Source organism: Sminthopsis crassicaudata, chromosome 4 (assembly GCF_048593235.1).
Source record: "Sminthopsis crassicaudata isolate SCR6 chromosome 4, ASM4859323v1, whole genome shotgun sequence".
Classification (NCBI taxonomy): Eukaryota; Metazoa; Chordata; class Mammalia; order Dasyuromorphia; family Dasyuridae; genus Sminthopsis; species Sminthopsis crassicaudata.
In genome coordinates, this window is record NC_133620.1 from 424991190 (window position 1) to 425018889 (window position 27700).

At 32.1% G+C, this 27700-nt stretch overlaps 1 protein-coding gene across 12 annotated transcripts in view; it reads left to right on the top strand.

The window, feature by feature from the left end:
- Nucleotides 1-27700, top strand: part of NTNG1 (netrin G1) — a 421011-nt gene that overhangs the window by 66607 nt on the left and 326704 nt on the right. The window lies entirely within an intron of this gene.

The following is a 27700-nucleotide window of genomic DNA, read 5'->3' on the forward strand; positions in this document are numbered from 1 at the left end:
ACAAATTATTACTTAGTTCTTTGCTTGAAGATCTCCCAGGGATGAGGAACTCCTTGCTTCATAAGTAGCTCTACATTTTTGGAAAGGTCTGGCTATTGCTAAGTTTTTCTTTTCTTTTGAAACTTTTACTTTGAGTTTAGGGAATAGAGTGCCAGACCTAAAGTCTGAAGGAAAGATGAGTCTTTCTGAATTCAAAGTTGACTTCAGATAATTACTGTGTAACCCTGGACAAGTCAACTATAAAATTAGTTGAAGAAGGAAATGGCAAAATGGGATCATGAAAAGTCAGGCACAACTGAAAACACCTGAACAAAAAGCTTCCACTTATTGCTCTCAGGTTTAAAGTTCAAAGCAGGCTTTGAACCACAGTTATTCAAATACTTGAATGACTATTATCTCCTTAAATCCTATGCATTTTAAATGTACCCAGTTTAATTTCATCAATGATTTTATTTTTATTTAATTTTTTTTTTTTTTTTTTTTGCTGAGGCAATTGGCATTAAGTGACTTGCCCAAGGTCATACAGCTAGGATGTGTTGAGTGTCTGAGGCCAGATTTAAACTCAGGTCTTCCTGACTTCAGGACTGGTGCTCTGTCCACCATCAATAATAATTTATTAAATATATGTTAGGTGTCATGTATGTCCTGTGCTGGAACCTTAGGATTCAAATACAGAGCTCATAAAGAGCTAACATTCTAAACAGGGAGATAACTCATACATGTATAATTGTGTACAGGATAAATATAAGGAGAATAAATACAAATATGTTAGCTAAATATAAGATATTTAGGGAACTATTCAGAGGATACTGCTGAACTCTAGAAGTATTCCAGGAGGGAGCCTCCAGGTTATTATTCTAAGCAGTTGGGGTTTGGATAAAAAAGACATATATAAAGAATTGCTGAAGAAAAGGATTCTCTAAGGAAGAAAAAGGGACTAAGGACAATCCAGGTACTGAAAATGACCTGTGGAAAAGCATGAAGATATAATGCTCCATGTGAAGAATAGAATGAAGCACAAGTTGGCTAAATCACAGATTTAGCAAGTCATGTCCAATGTTGGGGCTAGATTTTGATGGACTTTAAAACTAATCTGAGATAGTTATATTCAACCATTCTAGCAATAGGAAGCTACTAGGGTTGGTTGAGTAGCAAAGTGACCTGATCAGGTATGAACTTAAGGAAGATCATTTTGGTAATTTTGTGGAGAATGGATCAGAGTGGCAAAAGGGATTAGGAAAGGCAATCAATGTGGAAGCTTTTGCAGAAATCCAGGTGAGAGATGATGAGAGAAATATCAGTGAGATTAGAGAAAAGAGGTTGGGTATAGGAAATACAGAGGTAGAGTTGACAAGATTGGGTAACTGATTGTATATATAGTGTATATATAGTAAGGGGGAGTAATAACTTCAAGATAACAACCTGAAAGATTAGAAAAATGATGGTAACTTTAACAAAAAGAGGAAAGTTTAGAAGAGTATAAGTTTGGGGGAAATGCCAATAAGTTCCGTTCAAACCAATGTTTCACTGTGCTTATCATTCTTTCCTTGTACCTCAGGATAAATTTAGGTTTGCCTACTATCTTTCTAGAATAAGGTACCTAAAACAAAATATAATCCATTTGTTGTCTGACCACCCCAGAGGATCATATCTCTTTTCTATATCATTCCCAAATTCAATATGTATGCTAACCATGTCTTTGTCCAAGTCATTACTATTAAGTTTGAAGTGCAGAGAGTCCAAGGCAAAGTCTAATAGGACTCCAGAAGAGACTGTTTCCATGTTGACATGAATTTATTCATCACAATACCTTAAATCCAATGTTCAACTGTTCTGAGTATATCTGTGTTATCACCTATCCCTTATCTCTCCAATCTTGTCCATAGAAATTGCTTTTGGGGATTGAAAAATGCCTTGTGGAAATCCAAGTTATATAGAATTTCCTTTCTATGCCCATTCAGTAACTGTCACTATATATATATATATATATTAGCCTGTCATAGTGTGTTCATGAGCCCATGATGCATTTTTGGTAATTACAAGTTTCTGTATAATACTGCTGATCCTCTAGAAGCTGGCTAAGAATCAGTGTCTTATTAGTGAAAGGCTCTTTCAACTTTTCTGCCTTTTTTTGTTTGATTCTATATGATATTTTCATATTTCCAGTACTATGCCATTGCTCCTTCCTGGCATAATTTTGCAAATATCATTAATTCTATTCCCACAACCACATTCACAAGATTTTTTGTTTCATTTTGCTTATTTGGGGCTTTTATGCAGGGGTGTGGTTTATCAGTTCTTGTGACTTGATCTCATCAATTATTCTTAGGTGTATTTCCACCTATATTGGAGTATAATTCATTGTTAGTAAATTTTATTTCTTCCTCTCTGAATAGCATTCTCCTTGATAAATAAAATAAGGGGGATAAAGTTGAATAATTCTACCTTCTGTTCATTGATTACCACTGCCTACTCTACTCTTGGCAATGTTTATTATTTTTAAAATATGTATTATAAACAGGTTTATCTTTTTTTTTTTTTTACCTTCTTGTTCCCTATAAAAAATTTAATTGCATTTATTTGTTTGTTTTTACATGAAAGTAAGTGGTATGATAGATAGAGTTGGGAATACTTGAATTCAAATTCAGCCTCTCACACCTAGAAGCTTTGTGACTTGAGAAACACTGTTAACTTTTGTTTACATCCATCCTCTCATCTGTAAAATGGGAATAATTTGGTTGTTGGGACAAGAATAGGGTTGTTGGGAGGATTCAATGAAATAATAATCATAAAATTCTTAGCACAACTCCTGGCAAAAAGAGAGGTATATAAATACTAACTATTATTGTTATTATTTTATTTTTTTTTATATCTTTTTCCTACTTCAATTGAAAAATAATTTTAAAAATAGTAAATCTGTCACAAAAAATATAAAAAGCCCAGAAAAACAAGTTTCTACATTGTTATTGTTCAATCATTTTTCACTTGTAACCAACTCTTTGTTATTTCCTTTGGAGTTTTCTTGACAAAGATACTGGAATGATTTCCCATTTCCTTCTCTAGGTCATTTTACAGGTGAGAAAACTGAGAGAAATAGGATTAAATTACTTATTTGCCCAGGGCCACACAGCTAGTATTTAGACATATTTTAAACTCAGGAAGATGAATTTTCCTGAATCCAGGCTTGGAACTCTACTGCACTAACTGCTTTATTCAATATTTTAAGCCCATCACTTCTCTAGCAGAAAGTGTTAAAAGATATGTTTCATCTTCATTTTCTGAATTCATGTATATCATTGCATTATTCAGAATCCTAAAATCTTTCAAAGTTGTTTTTTTTTTTTTTTTTTTTTTTTTTTTTTTTTTTTTATAATATTGTCATCATATAATTGTTTCTAAATTCTCACTTTACTGCTTATCCATTTTAGGGGTATTCTCAATTTCCTATGACATTGTCTATTTCATCTTTTTAATTGTACAATAATATTCTACTATATCCTTATGACATTTTTGTTTAGCCCATTTCCTAATAGGTGGATACCCTTTTAGTTTACAGTTTTTGACTACTGCCAAGAGAAGTGCTATGTATGTTTTTGTACATATGGGTACTTTTTCTTTCATGTTTTTGGAGTATAGATATATAATCGAATGATAACGTGATATGATCAAAGGATAGAAACAATTCATTAATTTTTTTGGACATAGTTCCAAATTCCATATTGCTTCTGAAAATTCAGAGCTCCACCAAGAGTTCATTATTATGACTATATTCCTATCATACTTCCAACTTATGCCATATTCTTTCTGTGCCATCTTTGCCCATCTGACAAAGGAAAGATGGAATTTCCTTTAATTTATATTTCTCTAAGTGTTAGTTTTTGGAGGACTTTCAATATGGCTTTTGATAACATTTATTCTTTTAAAAAACTATTCATAACCTCTGTTCATTCTTTTATTGGGAATGGTTCTTGCATTTATAAATTTGTATCAGTTTTTTATATAACTTGTATACGAGACCCTTATCAGAGAATCTTGTTACATATTTTTCCATTGCTTTTTTCTTTCTAGTTTTAATTACATTTGTTTTTTGCTTCTTTCAAATTCTTATCAATTTTTTGTGCCCAAAATTGTCCATGTTATCTTCTGTTATCCTCTCAATCCCTTACTTAGTTATGAAGTCTCCACCTATCCATAGAGTTGAAAGTTAACTTTCTTAATGATCTAATAATTCCTTTATGATGTAACTTTTTAAGTCTAAGTTCTGCATATTTATCTTGGTATATGGTGTGATGATCCATATTTAATTTCTGTACACACCTTTATCATTTTCCTACAATAGTTTTCTTATCATGAATACTTCTCCTAGTAACTGAGTTTTGTGTTGTTGTTTTTTTAAGTGCTGCTGTTTGCTTCTTCTGTATGTTGTATACCTAATCTGTTTCACTGAATGATATTTCTATTTCTTAGCAAGCAAAACATATTTCAAAAAATAATTGTTGCATTATAGTATAGTTTGAAATCTGATAGTATTAGGACCTTTTTCTTACTTTTACATCTTTTGAAAGTCACCTTTTTCCCTTTCATCTCTATTTTGTTACTAATTTTTCTTATTGTTCAGCTATTTCAGTCATATCTGATTCTTTGTGATTTCACTTGGACTTTCTTGACAAAGATACTGTAGTGATTTGCCATTTCCTTCTCCAACTCTTTTTTCAAATGAGGAAATGGAGGCAAACAAGATTAAGTGACTTGCCTAGGGTCACGTAGGTAGTAAATGTCTGAAACTGGATTTGAACTCAGATCTTCAATACCTGGGCCAGTGCTTTGTCTACTGCACTACCTAGCTGCCCTATTACTTTTCTAGCTCTATAAAATATGAATATGATAGTTTTATTATTATGACACTGAATGAATAAGTTAATTTAGGGAGTATTGACATATGTATTATATTAATTGATTTACCATTGGCAATTAATATTTCTATAATTATTTAAGTCTGATTTTACTTTTACAAAAAATGTGTATTTAATTTGAATTCATATAATTCACAAATGTACTTTGGTAGATAGAGTCCTGGATATTTTAATTATTCTGTAGTTATTTGAATGAGATTTCTCTTTCTAACTCTTCTTGCTGAATTCTGCTAAACAAAAAAGGGGGGAGAAAGCTATATTTTTGTTTTTTAATTACCTTGCATTGATTAGGACTTTATCACTTTCTTGGCAAGTGGGATTGCCAAGTTTTATCCAAGTAGCACCAATATCTGATGATTTAATTGAAATCAATTTAAGGGCACCTAAGTAGCAAAGAAGATAGAGCATCATCCTTGAAGTCAGGAGAACCTGAGTCAAAATCTGGCCTAAGACATTCCCCAGTTATGTGCCCCTGGACAAGTTATTTAACCCAAATGTCTTAAAAATAAAAAAAAATACAGTTCAACAACCCTATGTTAATCATGTAGTATGTTTGGGCAGACATCATTAATGGAGGTAAAGATTAACCTCATAGTTAGATAGATTGGATTCAAGTTTTATCTCTGATATTTGTTGGCCCTGAGCAACACACTTAATTTTTTAATGTCCCATGTTACCCTTTAAAATTATAAGTTGCAGAACTGTGACATATTTACATTGGAGAAGGTAATTTTCTTACAGGGAGTTCCATATACCAGTGAAATCATAGATCTGTATAGAAACAAAAATAATCAAATGGAACAAAAAGATTCAAGAAATTTTGCTAGACCCAGAAGGAAAGGACAAATAAAATCTGGTCTTGGCCTTCACAGAGTTTACAAGCAACTAGGGGAGATGGCATATGTCTAAGTAGGCTATCATACCAAATGAAATATGTTAGAAGCAAGAAACAATATTTTACAAGTAGTCATGAGGATTATGAGAAGAGAAATCACTTATGATTAGTGTTATGAGGAAACTTTGCTGAGGGGTTCCTCAAAAATCAAGTAATGCAGGTTCCAGTCTTTACTTTTCAAGTGGAATTGCTTCCTTTCCCTCATTTAAGCACATCAAGAAAGAATGTGCCATATACAGATATAAAAAAACTAAAGAGACTATTAAAGTCCACCTGAATCCAACATCTCTCATTTTTTAATAGGAAAAAAGACTGAAATTGCTAAAATATATATCATTACTACTTAGTTCATGCATCACTAGAAGCCAGATCTTCTAAATTCCTATCCCATCCTCTTTCCACCATGTCAGATAGAAATGTTTTAGAAAACATTACAAAAGCTTGGTTTCCAATCCCAACTCAGATACTTATTAAGTGGCTGATCCTGAGAAAATCACCTTCAGACTCCTCATATTTAAATGAGGCTGGCAATAATGCTTTTCACATCATGGGAGTTTTAGATAATATTGATAATAATAATATTTAGCACTTATGTACTAATGTATTTTTTCCTCTCAATAATCCTGACAGGCAAGCACTATAATTATCCTCATTTTATAAATGAGGAAACTGAGGGACAATATGGTTAAATAAATTGCTTAAGATCACCTAGTTGGAAAAAGTCTAGAGTACTATTCAAGTTCAATTCTTCCTGACTCCAAGGCCCCTGCTCTAGTCACTGTATCTCCTAAGTACCTCGTTGTAAGGATCTGCTCATATAACGTACGTAGAATACTTTTCAGAATTCTAAAATATTATATAAATAAGGTCTTTAAGCACACTTTCTGTTCAGTGCTCGATTGAATTTTTAAATGGTAGTTTCTTAGAAAGACAAGTTATCATCTAGTTTATTTACATAATGCTCAGCACCTGGTAATTTTGTATGTAAGCATTTAATACAGAATGCTGCGCCTCATCACATTTCAATATCACTGACATCACTGCTATTATTTTGATTGTTCGTTCATAGGTATTAAAGCTCTTGCCTGTTTGTAATATTGTGCTAAGGTCTCTATGAAATTATTCAAAATATTGCTTTTGCTCTCAAGGAATTTCAATATAATGTAGATTTTCTTCCCTTAGGGTACAAAGATAGAGATTTATATAAAAATAGATTTTAATATAGCTTTCACCAAAAATATATCACTTGTGTGCTTCCATGTTTTAAAGTCTTCACTAAAGTCTTTCTTTGATTCCTTATTGTAAAATATAAGAGGCAATTCTATAAAACTGAAAAACTTTTGAAAAAGGCAGTGACCCCACTGATAGAATGAATGTTTGTTGTCCAAAGAAGAGCTTAAAAAAAGCTCAGAAAGCCTCATTCCCAGGTTGGCCACAGGCACTTTCTGGCCATTGAAACTCTTGAAGGGCATCTATTAAATTGTAAAGAGTTTGAGACCGGGTCAATAGAGGGGATACCCACATCAATAAAATTTCAGGTCATTAAAAAGATTTAATTAATAGGGAATTTAATAGTATTTCTTAAAAGCCTGGATCTCAACAAATATACTCCAAAACATAAATATAATTTATTCTGAGGGAATTCAACAGTGTTGGGAGATATGTAATATCAGGCCTTATTGTGTACATTTTAATAAGAATTCACACACACACACACACATACACATATATGTTCCTTTTTATGTCTCCATTCATACTGATAATCAGTATCAGTATAAAGCAATCTCTGGGGTTTCATTTTTTATTGAATCATATGCAACCTTAACATATACATCTGAGACATCATGTTGGAAGATGACCTCCGAAGATGCATTTTGCTTGATGAAAGCAAATGCATATTTAAAATAGACTAGTTACTATTATTGAGGAACATTATATCCTCTGCACATTTCCATCAATTGTGTGATTGAAGATATAGTTGGCAAGGAAGTTTATTTTCAAGAATCTACTTGTTTCCCTCTCCTATTTTCATCTAGTATGCCTTTGATGCAAGGAAGTTTATTTTCGAGAATCTACTTGTTTCCTTCTCATATTTTCATCTAGTATGCCTTTGATGCATACAACCTCATAAATATCTTATAGAGGGTAGCAAATAGATTCATGAGTCACATATTCTCTTGGTTACCTTTTATTGTTGGTCTTGTTGATAATAATATTCTTTCTGTTCTTTTGGAGTCTGCAAAAATTTGAGGTATCTTTGTACTCAAATCCCAAGTATCCTTAAAAATATGACACCAAAAATATGGATTTCTTCTTTGTATATTTGGTCGGGTCAAATACTTATTTTCCTAGAGTCATCTTAACTTCCAATTCCCTTTTATTTAGAGCTGAAGTAAGAGAGTCCAAATGTGGTGGTTTGACTATTATCAGTAATGAGAATAAAAATTGCCACTGAAATGCCAGCAAATTTCCATTTCATGTCCATCTGTTGTCTAGTTTTATGACATGTTCTTACTGTAAGCTGATTTAGTTGAATGTCCCATGTATTTTCTGAAGACTCTGTTCATTCTTTACTCCTTTTCATTATTTGTGAGGCTATATTGTAAATAAATTCCATCACCCTTGTCTCTAAAGTATCTCAAATGACTTTTTTTGTTTGTTTGTTTTACACTAGGTGTATCCTTTAAAAGGAGATAAAATAAAAATCTGGTTAAAATCTGGTCATTTTTCTGGATAAGACAGTTTTCTAAAGATTGCAAACTATTAACATCCAGGTAAAAGATCCTTCTAAATTTCTAATAATAGGAGAAATTCAAATTAAAATAATCCTGAGGTTTTATCCCACTATCAAAAAATTTGGCAGACATAAAATGTTTGAAATCATTGATATTGGAGGAGTTGCAATAAAATAAGCACACTAATGTACTATTGATAAAGTTGTAAATTAGTTCATCGATTCTGGGTGTGTGTGGGGAATAGATATATATACCAGAAAAAGCCATGATATTGTCTCTACCTTTTAGCCCAGTGAATTCACTATCAGATCTTCAAAAAGGTGAAGAGTGGAATGAAAGGTCATATTTATGCAAAAAATCATATTTTGAATAAATATTTAGTTCATTTTTTGTATAGCAAACAAAAAAACCAAATAAACACACATACATGAAAACCCTGGACACAAAATAGAAATCTGTAGACTAAGGAATGTCTACACAAATAGTGATAAAGATACCAATGAATATGACAAATTGGTAGAAATGTAGAAAAACTAATATGTTACAACAGATGAAGAGAGGAATAAGCAGAACCAGGAGGAAAAAAAAAACATGCACAATGGCTAGAGTAATATAGATGAAAAAATCATTAAAACAGAAATTTCATGATGAGGAATAATATTGACCAAATTTAGGTCTAAAAAAGAGGTATAAAAATGTACTTTCCTGTTTTTCTGGGAAAGATGGTATATTACATGTATGGGATCTCAAACATATTGTCATATGTCTCCACTGCACCATTTAATTTTGTTGTTTTTTATTCATTTTTTAGTCATGCCCATCTCTTTATGGCCCCTTTTGAAATTTTCTTGGCAAAGCTACTGAAATGGTTTGCCATTACATTGTCTTAGTCATTTTTCAGATGAGGAAACTGAAGCAAACAGGATGAAGTGACGTATCCAGAGTCACACAGCTACTGTGTTTGAAGTCAAATTTGAACTCAGAAGATGAATCTTCCTAACTTCAAATCCAATACTCTATTCTGCCTTCTTGCTTTTAATTTTGCTTACATTCTTCTTCTTCATCTTCCTTCCTTCCTTCCTTCTTCTCTCTTCTTCTTCTTCTTTTAACAAGGGAAGGCATATTGGTTTATACAGAAAGAAAAGCATCAATAAAACTTGGTAAAGATGATAGAATAGATGCCTTTATTTTTAGTGATCCCCTATTGTTTGCTCATTTGTTTTTCTCAATGAGCATCTTGTTTAAAGAAGTCATGGGGGAGCTATGAAGATTGCTTAATGTATCTTTTGAACCATATTGTTTCTTATTCAATGACATTTTTAACCTTTATTCTGACCAGTTGATGATTTTATTGCACACAATGATTCTGAAAAACTTCCCATATTTCTTATCATTTGAAATATTGGGATAGGACCTGTGATTTCATTGATGTAAAGAACCTGTGATTTCACTGATTTAGCAATTTCCCATGAGAGAAAATTCCTTCTAGCAATGTAGACTGGCATTTCTTCAATTTAAAACAGAAAGTTCCCAAGAGCACTGAAAAATTAAATGATTTTCCCCAAAGCTGCATAATCAATATATTACCAAAGCAATATTTGAACTTGGATTTTCCTAACTTTGAGAGAGACTTTTAGCCACTTTGTTCTCTATTGCACTGAAATCACTGAATACCAAGGTATACTTTCACTTGGTTTGATAGATGTTGTTGGTCCCCTGCTCTGCTCTATGTCTTACTGGTATGAGACTACAGTTTAATTAAAGTATTGCTAACATAAATACATAGCATAATTTAGTTTCCATGCTGCCATCTTTTCACCATCTTTCCCCACCCAAAAAAGATTAAGGCTGCAGATCCAAGTAGGTAAGTGTTAACACAGAAGCCTTAAATTTACCAGAGACTTTAGCTTTATGAACTTGAAATATACATTGAATCACTTCTTCTGTGGTCCTACCTTATCTAAGTTCTGTGACTTCCATTCTTCTCCCTTTGAAGTATGACTGAAAAGGCAGAAACATTTTAAAGCATTTGAATAAGGATGAAATTTTTGAAAATTTGGTCTTGAGGTTACTTACTTGCCCAGTAACCTTACAGAGAAAAAAAATATTTTAAAAAAGACTTCTCAGGCATCTTTTTCTAAAAAAATATATAGAGACTGAGTTAGAAATGAAAACCTTCAATTACTTGGTTACTAATTTCTCAGGTATTCTGCCAAGTCTCAAGTTCTAACTGGGCTTTATTAAAGAAATCTTCAATCTAATGTGATACAACTTTATTATCTATCATAATACCAAATCCTTCAGAAAACCATTCCCTCTCACCCTGAAGAGACATTCTTCCAAGTAGCAGCCATGACACTTAGAGTTTTCATTCTGCTTTGAATACATTAAATTTTTCATTCATACCTGTGAAGAATTCCAATATGGAATCAGGTACTTTTTATAGACTAGGAAACACTGAAAAAATAACTGCTTTCTGCTCTGCAAGGTATTCTTCCTGAGAAAGAATATTGACAATATAGAGAAAATGGAACAATGTTACTATTTTAATACAAATAATAATAATGTTGATATTTTAATTTGGGTCTTGTGTGAGAAATGAATAGTGGTGGGGATGATGATTTCATTATGCACATAAATAAATAAACATATGTATGTGTCTTTTCACTTTTTTTTTTTCACTTTAAAAAACTTTTTACAACTTTGAAAACTTACACTATGGTCAACCACAAATGAAAGGAGTTATGATGAAACATTCTATCTACTTGCAGATGTAAAAGTGAGATTCAGAATAGAGATTAAAACAAATTTTCCCTCCTCTTTCCTCCTCCCTCCTTTCTTTTCCTCTCTTCCTTCCTTCCTTCCTTTTATCTTCTTCCTCTTCTTTCTCCTTCTTCTGTTCTTCCTCTTATTTTTGGCATAGCTCCAAAAGAGGAATTTATTTTGTATGACTATATATATTAGTAATGGTCTTTATTTTTTTTAACCTTCTTGGTAGGTGGGTATAAGGGAGGAGAGAATGTATAATTAAAAATAAACTAAAATATAGTTTAAAAAAAATCAGAGTTGAGAAGAGAAACCAAATCAAGAAGAAGGATTTTTAATGATAAATGACTCAAAATTCTACATTATTCTAATTTTGATACTTGAATTAAATACTATGGTATAGCCATATAAATATATTTTCAGGTGCTTTTCCTATGTGCAATATGTACATTTAGTTACAATATTAAAATAAAAATAATATTAGAATGTCAGTTATGTTCTTTTCCCCCTCTATTTAAGACTATCTAAATGGTTTTAATATGGTTACTTCAGTTTCCATTATAACCTCTATACTTTCCAAAGATATTATTTTCATCTCATTATGAAATCCCTGTTTTAATAGAAATTATATACATACATTTACTTATATTTTTATACCTACTATGTGGCAGGCACTATGTTAAGCACCTTATTATTGTTACTTATTTGATCTTCATAACAACCCTAGGAGATAGGTGCTATTATTTCTATTTTACAGATGAGGAAACTGAGGCAAACAGAGACTAAGTGACTTGCCCATTGGTTAACATCTGAGGCTGGATTTTGACTCAGGTATTCCTGACAGGCCCAGAGCTCAGTGCCCCATAGTGGCACTTATGGTGCCTCCATTCTCATCATCAGTCATCATTTTCTTAAAAGTTCAAGGTCTCCCAGGGCATCTAAAGCCATCTTCAGGTGTCCTGATTTCTATCTGGTCACTGGACCCAGATAGCTCCAGAGGGGAAAGTGAGGCAAATAACCTTGTCCAGCCCTCCCTTTCTTAAATCCAATTCACTTACATGTCATGGCATCACCTCCTGATGTCACTGTCTTATTGAAGAATGAAGGACAAACAACAACAACATCAACAGCAACAACTTCGTTCCATCACCACAATCTTAGACTTGGCCCTTTGTTCACAAACTCTGATAAGTGAGTTTTCACCTTACCTTGTCAGAAATCAGGCTTTCACCCAAATTCCCTTCCATACTATGATTCTAGATCATCTTTACCCTTCTCCCTTTTCTATCTATTTATTTGTAATAATTTTTCTTTTAGTTCAGAATTTGACAATTGTTATTTAGCTCCAAATCCTATATTCTTTCCATTAAATCAAAGGTTCTTAATTTGTCTGTACATTATGGGACTGCTTTGTCAGTGTGGAGAAACCCATTAACTCTTCTCAGAATAATGTTGAGGTGTTTGGTTTTGTTTTTTTTAATTGAAAGAGGTACAAAGTTCAGTTGAAGCGTAGGGAAAGTAGTGATGTATTTTTTTTTTTCTATCCAAGTTCACAACTCTCTGATATTTACCCATAGACCATTTGGGGTTTTGTGGACCATAGTTCAAGAACTCTTGAATTACTGGATGTTGTTTCCCAAAGTTAACAGCACTGCTTGCCAGTTTCAGGGAAGAAATGCTTACCATTTGTGTTTGTATCCAAATAATAAAGTCCAGGTAATCAGAATTTTTTCACAGAACTGTATAATGATAATGAATGTTTATTATAATATCCCTGGAAGCTGAAAGATCAGGATATGCCTTTAGAATTATTAAAGAGTCACTAAATTACATCCAGTATATTTAAAAATACTAAATGTAAAAAGAACAGTGTGGGGCAGTGAATCATGTGCCAGTTTTGGAACCTGAAAGAACTGAGTTTAGGTCCTAGTTTCTGACATATATTGATTATATAACCTCCTGGGCAAATTACTTAACCTTTCTTAGTGCTTGGGGTAATCCTCCATGTCTGTAACTTGCTAAGAAGCTGCTAATCAATCAACAGGAGGTGTTTCTTCACTTGGAGGTCCTTATGCCAGTTAAATCATAGGTCCTCCAAAGTGTTTTTTATTTTTTAATTTTTTTATTGATGTACACTTCCTTTCAAAATAATATTTTCTTTTTTCTAATTATAATAAAGCAGTTTTAACATTGATTTATATAATAGATTTTATTTTTCAAAATACATACAAAGATAGTCTTCAACAATGACTCACAAAACCTTGTGTTCAAATTTTTTTCCCTCCTTCTCCATTTCTCCCCTCCCCAAGACAGCAAGTAATCCAATATAAGTTAAATGTGGAATTCATGTGTAATTCTTCTACATATATTTCCACATTTATCTTGCTGCACAAGAGAAATCAGATCAAAAAGGGAAAAAAAGGAAAAAAGAAAAAAAAACAAGCAAGGAAACAGCAATAACAACAAAAAGTGAAAATACTATGTTGTGATCCACATTTAGTCCCCATAGTCCTCTTTCTGGATGCAGATGGTTCTTTCTACCACAAGTCTATTGGAATTGGTCTGAATCACCTCATTGTTGAAAAGAGCCTGATTGGTATTACAGTTGATCATTACATAATCTTGTGGTTGATTTTTTAAAATAAAATCTTGAGTTCCAAATTTCTTTCCTCTATCCTTCCTTTCTTTCTTTCTTTATATAATAAACAATTTGATATAGGATACACACACACACACACACACACACACACACACACACACACACAATACTCTTGCTACTGTGTGCAATATTCTCCTGGTTCTGCCTACTTCACTTTTCATCAATTCACATGAGTCATTCAGTTTTTGACATCTGCCTGCTTATCCTTTTTCCATTACATTCATATACCAAAATTTATTCAGCCATTTCCCAATTAATGGACATGTCCTCAATTCCAATTCTTTGCCACAACAAAAAGAGATACTATAAATTTTTTTGCATATGGATGTCCAGGTTCCCTTTTTATCATCTCTTTGGGATACAGATTTACTAGTAGGATTGCTGAATCTAAGATTATTCATAGTTTTATAGCCCTTTGGGCATAGTTCCAAATTGCTTTGCAGAATAGTTGGATCAGTTCACAACTATAATAACAATGAATTAATCTGATTTATACTTTTAGAAAATTTCTCTACAATACACAATGTATGTGGTGATTGTTAGTTAATTATATTTTTAAGTTAACTAGAATATTATATCCTTTAACTATGTTAGAAAAATAAGAGATTATAATTTTTAGAAGAACTACTAAAGGTAGAATTGTGGTACACAAACATAACTGAACTTTATCAAAGCACAAATATAGGTTGCAAACATGAACCATTTGTATTATCAGATTCTACCCACTTCCTCCTATGCCATTCTTTTAACTGTTATGAGATTATGTACTACAATAGGAGAAACCCTGGATTTACAGGTAAGAAAGTCTTTAATACAACTCTAGCTCTGATACTAAAATTATTACTGGGAAAGTCACATAATTTTTTGCCTTCAGATTTCTCATCAATAAAATTACAATAGCAATACCCATATTATTTTTCTCGCAGAATTGTTATGATAGTCAATTTAAAAGAAATATATAAAGTACTATGTGAATATCAGTTATTATCATTGAATACCATTCATAGGAAGATAATTAACATACAAAATATTTGAATACCTCTCTTTGTATGTTCCCTGTTTATTTCATATGGCTTTTTCCTCAATTCAATTTAAAGCTTATTGAGAGCAGCTACTTAGTCTTATTTCCCAACTACATTAGAAACACCTTGGTGATTTGTGTCTTAAGTAAATTATAAACTCCTGGAGGGCAGGGCCCTTTCTTACATTTCTCTCAGTTGTTGAATGAATAATAAATTCCCAATACAGTTAATTAATGAAAGATTAATTGATATAAAAAGAGAATAGTATATACAGGAAATGAACAGATTCTCTTCCATTTGTCTAACCTGCCATAGATTAGCCAATTATTAATCTGCATCAGGAAAGGCTTTTGGCAGAGACAGCTAGGATTTAGAAATGCTATGTCAATAACAGTGTGCTCATTAATGCACTGCAGTGTGAGAGGAAAGTTGATCTTCTCATCTAAAGAATAATCCCAATATCTGACAAGAAGTGAATGATAAGGTTTTTGGCCAGATTAAAGAAAGAAGGGCAGTAACTCATTAGAAAACATGTAAATGCCTGCTTAATTACTTGAAAAATGTCTTAGCCAGTACATTTCATGACACCTAGAGGGCATAAACATGGCCATAAATTTAATTAATTTTCCTTCTTTTAATGCACCTGCATAGCCTAAAGGAAAAGATAGTAATGAAAGTACTATGAAGCACTTTGCACTTGGGAAGGAGTTCCAGAACTCATTTGAACCATATTCAGAAAGGAAACACTAAGTTTCCCATCATTATGTGTATATGTGCACGTGCATATGCATGTGTAGTAGAGGGGAGATATTTGTAAAATTGTATTCCAGTAATGAAACTCATTCCCATGGTAACTCTCAGCTTTATTTCAAAAGGAGCATAAAGCTCCATTTCTTATGAAAAGACTCAAAATTAAGTGGTGTTAATAACATTTAACCAATAAAATATCATATATATATATGCAAATATATTTACATGACACATATATCTGATTTTAACCTGAAGAGATAAGTATATATAAGAATATATATATATATATCAATATATATGTACACATACTTGCACAGTATATACACATATAAACACAACCTGTATTTAAGTACCAATTTGTAACAACATAAAAAACACCTGTATAACAATGCCTGTGTGTACATACATTATACATACATGAGTGTGTATCTAAGTTGTATAATACACACCAATTTAGAAGAAGGGACCTTCTAGACTATAATGTTCATGGTAGCAGGGACTGTGGGGAAATTTTTGAGCTAAATAGAAAAAATAAAGCATTGGGCAATACCTCTTACTGAAACAAAGATTTTCAGTCCTCTGTTGTTCCTGCTTGTATTCTGGGGCTCATTGATTGTTTGATTTCTTTGTTTATTTTCTCTATATCTGTTATTATATTTTATGTTAGCATTTACAGTTTTTTATATATATCATTATTTTCAGATTTGAATTTTGTTGAGCAAAAGGTTCTCTTGATGGTCCGTGTGCTTCATATTTTAGTTTATCCTAGACTGGCAAGTTCATTGCTGAACTAAGAATTCCCTTGTAGTCTCCACTAAATATTTTACCTTTTAGAGAAAAATTCTGTTATTTTGTGAGATTGACTTTGGTGGCTTATTAAGCCCAAGACCAAAAACCTCATATTTTCTACCTCTTTAATAGATTTGAAGGTAAAGCTATTTGAGCAGTGGTAGAAGTTGAGGAGTTACATTTATAACAGGTTACACAAATGGAAGAGAATCTGTTCACCTCCTGTATATACTATATGTTATATACTTTGGTGGCTTATTAAGACCAAGAACAAAAACCTCATATATTCTACCTCTTTAATTGATTTGAAGGTAAAGCTATTTGAACAGGTGGTAGAAATTGAGAAGTTATATAACGGGTTCTTTTGCAGGGTTATAATATTTTAGATTTTCCTTTTAGTTGCAGTCCAGATCATGTAGATTCAGATCATCCTTGATAGATGTGACAACTGAGGTTTTATTTATTTGTTGGTTTTCTCATCCTATGCAGAAAACTATAAATCTACCCCAGTGATTCACAGTTCTCATGCTGAGATTCACAATGCACAATTATGACACTATTTTATTTAAACTTATGTAAAGGTATTAGCTTTTCTCTTCCTGTTTTTAGGAGATAGAGGGGCAATTGGAAATGATGTAGGTGACAGCAAATGTATCCCCTTGGCAGTTACATGAGAATGGGACAGGAAAAGTCTTAATAAGACTGTTTTGATGGTGATTGGCAACACTCATTTGTGAGGAAAGTATCTGGGTTTTTTTTCCAAGTTGTTGAAAATGGCAACTGGAGGAGTGAGGTTAGGCTTATGATAAAATAAGAGGAAATGGTTTCCTGGGTGAATATGTGAGAAAGGATACTCTTGTGGATGAGGGGGTTAGGGTATAGCGAGGAAGAGAATTCTTCTTGCCACCTATTTTGCTATGTTTTAATTAAATATCTTTTGCTTTGAATTAGTAGTTCTCTGATATAAGTTAGGAAAAGCAATACTAATAAGGACTTATGTTTTTAATTGAATATTGACTAATAATGTTCAACAAACCCAGAGTGGCTTCAACAGGGTATATAATGGAATTATACACACACTGCTTCATTGTTAATATTTGAGAGGGAAACATACTCTTTGTTTCAAAACTCTCAATTCACATAGTATGAAATAAAATACATATAATATAATTTAGAGAATGCTGTCTTAGCTTAGTTTCTCCATTTCTGTCAGAAAGCACAAGAAAATCCAATGAGGTCTTTGAGAAAACCAGGATACTCGTATTTTACTTGTTTATGATGGTCCCCTTTTGTCCCCAGATTGGAGTAGGAAAAGGACTATACTTAGTGCATTACGAAGTGAGGAGAGTCGTGTTCTTAACCAATTATGAATGATAATTTCTGATTAGCTAAGGGTGGGGCATAATTTTCTTGAGGGGCAGCTAGGTGGCATAATGGATAGAGTGCCAGGCCTGAAATCAGGAAGACTCATCTTCTTAAATTCAACTGTGGCTTCAGACACTAGATATGTGACCCTGAATAAGTCATTTAACCTGTTTGCCTAAGTTTTCTGGTCTGTCCAATGAGTTAGGGGAGGAAATAGCAAACCACTTCCCTATCTTAGCCAGAAAAAAAAATGGGGTCAGAAAGAGTTGGACACAACTAAATAGTAATAGGTAAATATTTTAATGCTTATCAGATGACAGAATTCGGTGTGGTCAAATATCCTGGTTGACAAGGGAAAGTACAAGAACAGTTTTATAGTCCTTTGTGCATAGTTCCAAATTATTCCAAGAATCATGAGGGAAATTTCACTGCTCTTTGATTTCCTAGTGAAATTTGTGGCTATATCTCATGGCATGGTTGGAGATAAATCCTGTACAAGGATCGGTCAAAGTTTAAAAGGGGGCAATTTAGTAAATTTAGATTTCCATAATAAAAAAGGTATATTTCTTTTCTGTATCTCTGATTGCCTACAGTTTTACTATTTAATATTCTTTTAAAGGGCAGCACGACAATAGATAAAGTCCTGGATTTATAGTCTGGAAAATGGATTCAAATCCTATCTCTAATGCCTAATATCTTTTTTTTATTATTAATTTTATAATTATAACATATTTTGACAGTACATATGTAATATAACATATTAAATATGTTATAGTATATCCTAGATACACTACATATGTGCAGAACCGAATTTTTTTGTTGTTGTTGTTGCAAAGGAAGAATTGGATTCGGAAGGTAAAAATAATCTGGGAAGAAAAACAAAAAATGCAAACAGTTTACACTAATTTCCCAGTGTTCCTTCTCTGGGTGTAGCTGATTCGGTCCATCATTGATCAATTGGAATTGGGTTAGCTCTTCTCTATGTTGAAGATATCCACTTCCATCAGAATACATCCTCATATAGTATTGTTGTTGAAGTGTATAATGATCTCCTGGTTCTGTTCATTTCCCTCAGCATCAGTTGATGTAAGTCTCTCCAAGCCTCTCTGTATTCATCCTGCTGGTCAATGCCTAACATCTATGTGATAATGGACAAGACGTCTCTGAATTTTAGTTTCTGTACCTATAAAATGAGACTTTTGGTAACTAAATACTCATCTCACAGGATAATTGTTATTTCATTGATATTCCATACATTTGTAAGCCTTAAAGTGCTTTCTCAAAACTTACCCTTGTAAAGCCTTAAAATTTCTTGTATTAGCCATTATTACTGCAAATAAATCATAAAACTTCTATGCCAAAATTCTAAATGCATGACATAGAGGAAAAAGAAAAGGGAGCAGTTAGAAAAACTTTGAAACAGAAGACGACTTTCAATGTATCACCATTTCAGGGGTTTAAGGTGAGTGATCAAAGGTATTTAAAAAAGACTTTCGAAACCATGGAAGTTCAATATTTACCTCACTTTTGACCTACCATAGTTTCCCACTGCATCACTGCTACTTTGACCTTCATATATGACTGTATTTTACAGGTACCTTTTAGTTCACATTTATAAATAAGTTTATATGACTGACTTTGACGAATCCTATGACAAGAAGGATAAGGAATAAGGAAGGTGGGTTTAGGACAAAGAATAGAACCAGATTGTTAGAATATACAGGATAAATCTAAGCCCAACCTATCTGAGAGACACAGTCACAGTCAGATCTCAGTTTCTGGAAGGGATATCACTAGACTGGGCTTTAGGCACTGTCATATTCAAGATACACTAGAAAGAGAGAAAGTTGATGATAAATAATAACCTCCAGTTTAGAAAGTGCTTGGAGCCAATAATTGAGACAAGATGCATCTTTTATGGAAATCATTACTTAGGTGTCTTTCTCTTTGTTATAAATCTAATGTTGATCTGGCCTTTCAAGAATTCAAGAGTCCTAGCCTTTAGGCTTAAAAAAATGACAGAGCAGAATCAGCAGAACCTGGCAATTTCATTATTAAAAAATACAGGAAAATGCTAGTACTGATTAAGCCAGTGAAGAGGTGGTCAGAAAAATCAAAAACATTGACAAATCCTATTCATTGCAAGCCATACTCTAAATTTGCCCCAACCTTTACAAAGATGTCTTGAACTATGACTTAGGGGAAATATTGAGAAGTCATCTACAAGAGGACCCTCTCTGATTTTAGGAGATTGATGTTTAAATATCACTGGTTTTAGTTTGAGTTTAGTTCGTCTACTCTTGGCATGGAAATTTCCATCCTAATCTCCATTAAGCAATTGGAGCCATCAGATCATTGACTTATACCTATAAAACACACCTCTGGTAGCATGTGGCTGTATTTTTATACTGTGGACTCCTTCCTTTAAAAGACAATGGGAAACAGTATGAGGCATCAGGAGACAGGCTAGGATGATTTGAAAATTGCTGTTACATTAGAGCAAATGAAATATTTTCATTTCAGCCATTAAATTTCTCATTATATCATGAAATGCCATAGTTAGTGCTATTTTCAGTTTTAATCTCTTGTGAAGTCATTGACAGTTAATGTTTAGCAAGTTCATAAACTAATTTGAGTGGGTTTTATTTTGCACAATCAGGCATATTACACTTGTTTCAATTTTTTGCATCACAGATTTAACATCTGGAAGCCAAGGAGAAAGTACAACAGACTTATCTAAAGAAATTGTCACAAAAAATCATGTTAAATGATGAATTAGGATGTGGCTAACCAACAGTATTAAAAGCTGCAATCACATCTTTCTATCCTTGCGTTATATAATCCACACTCTGTGATGGTGCATATACATGGAAAGTATACAGATCAAAAAAACAAAACAAAACAAAACAAATAAACAATTAGATATTTTTCTAGTTTTACTACTAGGTGGTTTCATTCTTTTACTACTAATGCTATAATTAGTAGGATACTCCCCAGTGAGAAAGCTCTGTCTACCAGTAAAAACTGAAGTCTATTCTTATTATTTCCTGGGATATAGGAAGAGGTTAAGTGACTTGGCCCATGTATCAACAGAAAAACTCAAATGTTCTATAACTTAATTTAAAATCATTTAAAAATTTATTTAGAAATGATGGTAGTTTTCATCTTTTTTATATTTAATTGTATTCTATCATAGCATCTTAGTCCATTGTCACTACCTAGGATCTTAGGCTCTTCAAGAGGGTTCAATGATGCTAGAAATGATTGACTTTTAGCTCTCAAAAATAAAATTCATTTGGCCATATTTTGAGTCTTCTGGGGACATTAGGGATCATGATAAAGAAAGAAAAATTGAAGACAAAAGATAAAATTGATTGGTGATTAACAACAGAGAAAATAAGATGCACCTGGACCTCAGTTGCCAGAGAGCAACAGATACAATTCCTGGAAAAATGTATTGATTTAGCTGTTTCTGGAGTATAGTGATATTAAGATGGAAGGCAAAGGTTGATAATGCTGAAAGAGGCTGTTTGAATTGCCACTTATCTGGATGCTATGGTGAGACACTAATGACTGGTATCTGGTATTAAAAAAGATATAAGATACGAAATATTTTTTAAAAGGGACTTGGCAGGAAGAAAGAGTATGCTAGTGGCATCTGACTTTATGGATCTCAAACAGATTTTTTAAATATATGTTGTATGTGTCCATGTATGTGCATGTGTGTGTGCATATGCATGTATTTGGAATATTAAATCTATAAGTTTTTTTCCCCAAATTATATTATTCCTTAAGTTTTTATTAACAAGTCTTTCCCCTATAAGTCCATTTTTCTTGTCAACTAGTATCGTCTCTTATGGAGCTCTAAAACTTGCCCCATCTATTCTAGATGCTCTGTGGCAGTAATATATTCCATATAGGTGGAAATAAAATTGTATCTGAATATTATCATGTAAGATCGTGCTTCTTTGAGACTTTGTACTCTGAGAAAGAGTAACTACATAATCACATCTTTATAAGGGCAACATTTTGAGATCAAAGTTATATATAAAATTCATATAGATATCCATCTACAACAAAGAAAATTGAGATATTAAATTCATTTTCATTTGTACATGCATTTTAGACAGTAAATTTTAGACACTGAATTTATTTAATTCACTTTCATCTTAATATATTCATATTGAATATATACATAATTAATATATTCTCACCCTATATGAAGTGTTTATTTTTCTCATGTTTTGCTTACTTGTTTTGAAGGAAAATATTCTTTATAAATCTTATTTTACATAGTCTAAATTCCCCCCAACACCACTGTGCCTCACCTCCCTTTACCAAAGAATGATCCCATATAATTATTAAAAAAAAAAAGAAAAAGAAGAGAAAAAATCCATAACCAAGCTTTACTTTAAAAGAAAATTACAATATTGCTTTTCTTGCTTTCTCAATGGGAGGAGAAGGAGGACAAAGTAAATGGGAGATAATCTAGAACTGAAAATAAAATAAACCTTAATGAAAAATATGATAACATTTACAATGGTTTGTATCAATGGACCCTTCAATACATCTACCACATATCAAGAAAAGATGTTTTTCCATATCTCTCCTTTGGAATCAACCTTATTTCTTAGAATTTTGGAAATTCATTTTTTTATGATTTTGTGCTTGGTTTTTTTCATATAAATTGTTGTAGCTATGTATATATTTTTTCTTTAAGCTATTTCTTAGCCTATATATACATATATATGATGTATATATATATATATATATAGATAGATAGATAGATAGATAGATAGATATAGATATATATAAATATATCTATATATATCTTAGCTTATATATCTAATATATAACATTATAATTTTGTAGATGCCATAATAGGTGGAACACAGTAATTAAAATTAGAAACACTGAATTCTAATTTGGTCTCAGACATTTATTAGCTGTGTGGCCCTGCTTAAACCTCTTAATTTCCATTTCAATTCTCTTATATGTACAGTGTGGATGATACTAATTTGTAAAATGTGGATAATAATAATGATACCTGAAGAAGAACCTATTTCTCAAGTTTCTAAAGAGGATAAAGCAATATCTGTAAGGCAGCTTGCAAATTTCAATGTGTCATATAAATTTTATTACTAGTACTAGTATCATCTATTTTAATCATCTGACAAGGCCATGTGGACAGATCAGAGTGTGTGAAGAAACCTAAATGTGGAATGATGCTATTCCTTTTGGAACTGGTCAAGGTCATGGATTTAAATTTGGGGGGAGTTATATTACTTTTTCTATTCCTTGATCATAGAATTCATTCTGACTCCAGGAAGACATCAAAAATACATGCTGAACAGACAATTTTCACATGATGAAATTAAAGCCATCTATAGTCATATGAAAAAATGTTTTAAATCACTATTGATTAGAGAAATGCAAATTAAAACAACTCTGAGATACCACCTCATACCTCTCAGGTTAGCTAAAATGACAAGAAAAGATAATGATAAATGCTGAAGGGGATTGTGGGAAAATTGGGATACTAATACATTTTTGGTGTAGTTGTGAAGTGATCCAATCATTCTGGAGAGGAATCTGAAACTATACCCAAAGGACTATAAAATTGTGCATATCCTTTATTGGGTCTGTATCTCAAGGAAATGGTGAATGAGGGAAAAGGACTCACATGTACAAAAATATTTGTAGCAGCTCTTTTTGTGGTAGCAAAGAATTAGAAAATGAGTAGATGCCCATCAATTGGGGATGACTGAACAAATCGGAGTATATGAAGCTAATAGAATATTATCATTCAAGATGATTTTAAAAAAGGTTGGAAAGATTTACATGAACTAATGCTGAATGAAACAAGCAGAACCAGGAATACATTGTACATAATAATAGCAAGAATGTGTAATGATCAACTATGAAAAACTTAGTTCTTAGATTCAAAGCAATTCCAATTCACTTTGGATAAAAAACTACCATCTGCATCCAGAAAAAGAACTAAGTAGATTGAATGTAAATACTATGTTCACTTCTTTTTTTCTGTTTTATTTTTAATCTCTCCCATGATTTTTCTCTCTTGCTCTGATTTTTCTCTCCCAACATGACTCAAAAAGCAATGCATGTTAAAATGTTTAAAAAATAAAATATATTTAAAAAATACATGCCATTGATGACAAAATATATTACCTTTACAATGTTAAAATGAGAAATCATATCAAGCAATTAAGATGTTATGTAAAATTGGTGCTGTTGTTGATGGTGATGGTTATGGCAGTGGTACAAAAGTGGATGTAAAAACAAATTAGGAATAAAAAACCATGGAAATTGAAAAAAAAAAAAAACCCTCAGAAGTCATGCTGTATAACCTATATCTAAATCACAACTCTTGTGCAGAACATACTCTACACATGGTAATGAGCAGCCAGCCTTATTAAAGTCTTACAGTGACAGAGAACTACCTGGTATTGAAGGGAGCCTTACTGCATTTTTGAACATCTCTTTTTCCTAAGTATTTTTCCTTTTGTTGAGTCATATTGCTCTAACTTCCATTAATTAGTCTCAGTTGTGCTCTTGAATTATTTTCACAAACACAACAACAATTAAACCATGATCATTTGATACCAATTCAGATATTTAAAAAATGTTTTGATGGTCCACCCAAATCTTATCTCCTGAGGATAAAACACCCCTAATCCTTTCAAATGATTTTTATATAATATGATTAAAGTAGAAACATTTGAACTAGAAAAGAGAGGCCCTAGGTGTGTGAAATACATGCAGATGTCACTATTCCAAAAAACTCATTAAGTTCATATTCTATAAGCAGTCATATTAATAAATAATAATCTTGATAATCTAGTCATATTGTATAAATACATCTTTGAGGTTAAAGGAGTGATAACATATAATTGTTTTATTTGAGTTTTACAGTGACCCTACTAGAAATGAAAAGTACCCATTTAATCAATTAGCAAGTATTTAATGCTAGGTGCTAGGTCTTCAAATGCAATAATCTTTCAGGGACCTTATATTCCATTGGGAAAGGTGAATATATATATATATATATATATATATATATATATATATATATATATATATATATATATATATATATATATATATATATATATGTGTGTGTGTGTGTGTGTGTGTGTGTGTGTGTGTATGTGTGTGTGTACATATATATGCATATATACATATATATAAACAAATATAAAGAAAGTTAAAATAAACACTAGGCAGTGAAATACAGGATGTTTTGAGGAGGACATTAGCACTTTTAGAGCATTATATTGAGCAAAATTAGTACATTTGTAAGGCACACTTCAATATTATTTAGATATAAGGAAGATACTCATTTAAAAAATCTTGGATTATTAGCTGTGTAAACTGGGGTAATCCATTTAAATTTTCTTGCCTCAGCTTTTTTCATAATTTAAAATAAGGGGATTATACCAAATAAGTCCTGTCTAGCTCAGTCATCTACAGTTTCATGAACTATAAAAACTATGGCTACTGTTGCAAATTAGCACATTTGTAAAGCACACTCTTCAAATTTATTTAGAGGTTAGGAAGACACTATTTAGTAAAATAATAATAATAATAATAATAATAATAATAATAATAACATGGAATTTTGGATCACTAGTGGTATAAATTGGGGCAATCCATTTAAACATTCTTGCCTCAGTTTCTTCATAATTTAAAATAAGGGAGTTGTACCAAATAATCTGAAAGTCCTGTCTAGCTCAATCATCTACAGTTTCATGAAATACTAAAACTAATACCACTGTTCTGTGAACAGTAATGGTGGTTATAAGAAATATACTTGTATACAAAGACCCAGGAGATGAAATGTCAGGGCCATGACCTTTAAATAGTTACCTATATATTTTGCTCCCTGCTTCCTTGAGCTAATGGTTCTCACCATCATCACCAATGATATCATTGTTCTCCTACTGAGGTATTTGAAATGCCAATTTATCTCCAAAATCCTATAAATAGAGCACCTCAAGAGACTCATGGGATGTGAGTTCTTAGAGAAATCACTGTTTAGATAGAATTTTTTGGTAAGAAATATGTTGTCCCCTTAGGATTTTACTAAAAGGGGGTTTTATTCAGTCTTCCTTCTTGAAATTTTAAGTGCTTTCCACTGTATTGCTGACTTCTCTATTTTTTTTTTTCCTTTTTTTATGACAACTGGGTTTGTGTTTTATTTACTAGAAGTTTCTGGACTGAAAGGGGTTTATTTAATTATTCCAGGAATATGGAGAAATTGAATGACCTACTGGGTCATCTGGGATCTTGACACTGATATGAATATTCATAAACTCATAGAATGCCCCCAGGGAATAAAATATAGCCTCAGAGAAAAATTTTAAATTGGTTGCCTTGTAGCATGTATGGTTTGAGTAAGATGATGGTAGAAAGGAGAGATCTAATCTTTTTTGGGTGAGGGCTCAAAACCTTTGTTTTTATTTTGACTTTCACAAAGGACCATCTGCTATCCAAAGCTCAGGAAGAATGCATTCATAAATAAGCACACATCTGTAGGGCTGGGTAAAACAAACAAAAAACTGAATTAAAAAAGAAATTGGTTATGCACTGAGAAAAATAGAGCTGAAAGAGGGGAAATGGTAGTTATTTTGTGGACTAACCCCATTTTAAATTTTGTAGAATGTATCTATGTAGTCCTTTGTGTGTAGGATATGTGGTTGGAAAACTAGATATGAGAATGACTTTTCATTTTATATATTTATATGGATGAAGCCAGCTCTCTAAGCAGAGGGTGTGAAAATGATGCAAGTCAACTAAAATTTGTCACCTTTTTCTTTGCTGAATTATTATACAGGTAAGATAGGTTAAACTCCAGAATTTTCTCTCTCAATAGTTTACTGAAATACTTGAACATTTCTTTAAGCAAAATTTATTTTAATAGCTCTCTATCAAAGAATCACAGTTTTAATTAATAAAATGGAAACAGGGAAAACCATATCATTAATTCTTACATATTGGTCCAAATATGGATTATCTCACATTAAACTGAACCCCTAATCTGTGTTTTTTGGAAAGAATATCTATATCATCTACATAGCTACACCTATAAGTCCCATTTATATGATTTTCATATGGCCTCATATGGCTTTCCCTACTATTCATTTTATTAACCAAAATTGTATTTCTTTGATGAGAGATCTTTTAAATAGCTTTGCCTTAGAGAAATGTTCACTATTTGAATAAGCTGCACCTCTAATTTAATGCTTCTTTTCTTGAAAGGAAATTACATCTATCTAATCTATATTTCCGTATCTATATTTTGACATATTCTCAAACTTTTATCTAGCTGTATCTAACTTCACAGCTATTCATGTCTTGAAAAATAGCACCCGTTTTACATCAATCATAGGTTTTCTATGTGCCAGATTTAAGGAAAATGTAATCCCATGTTTGAATCAATGAGAACTATCAATAACTACCTTATAGTGTAAATATCTAAATTCAGGTTCCATTTCTAACTCTATGATCGTGGGCAGATCACTTAAATATACTCTAGGCAATTCTCTACAACTATAATTTGGAGAAAACATGCTAACTTCTATTGATACAGGCAACTTCCTTATTTTGAATTCTGTATATCAATGAAAGCATGAATCCCGGTACTATCCCAATCTGCATCATTAAATTAATGTATGTGAACATATTTTGTAGGCTTCAATCTGCATTGAATGTTATAAATTTTTATATGTTATAGGACATAAAAGGGACCACCATGAGCCTGTCTACACTTGTGACTTCAGTTTGAT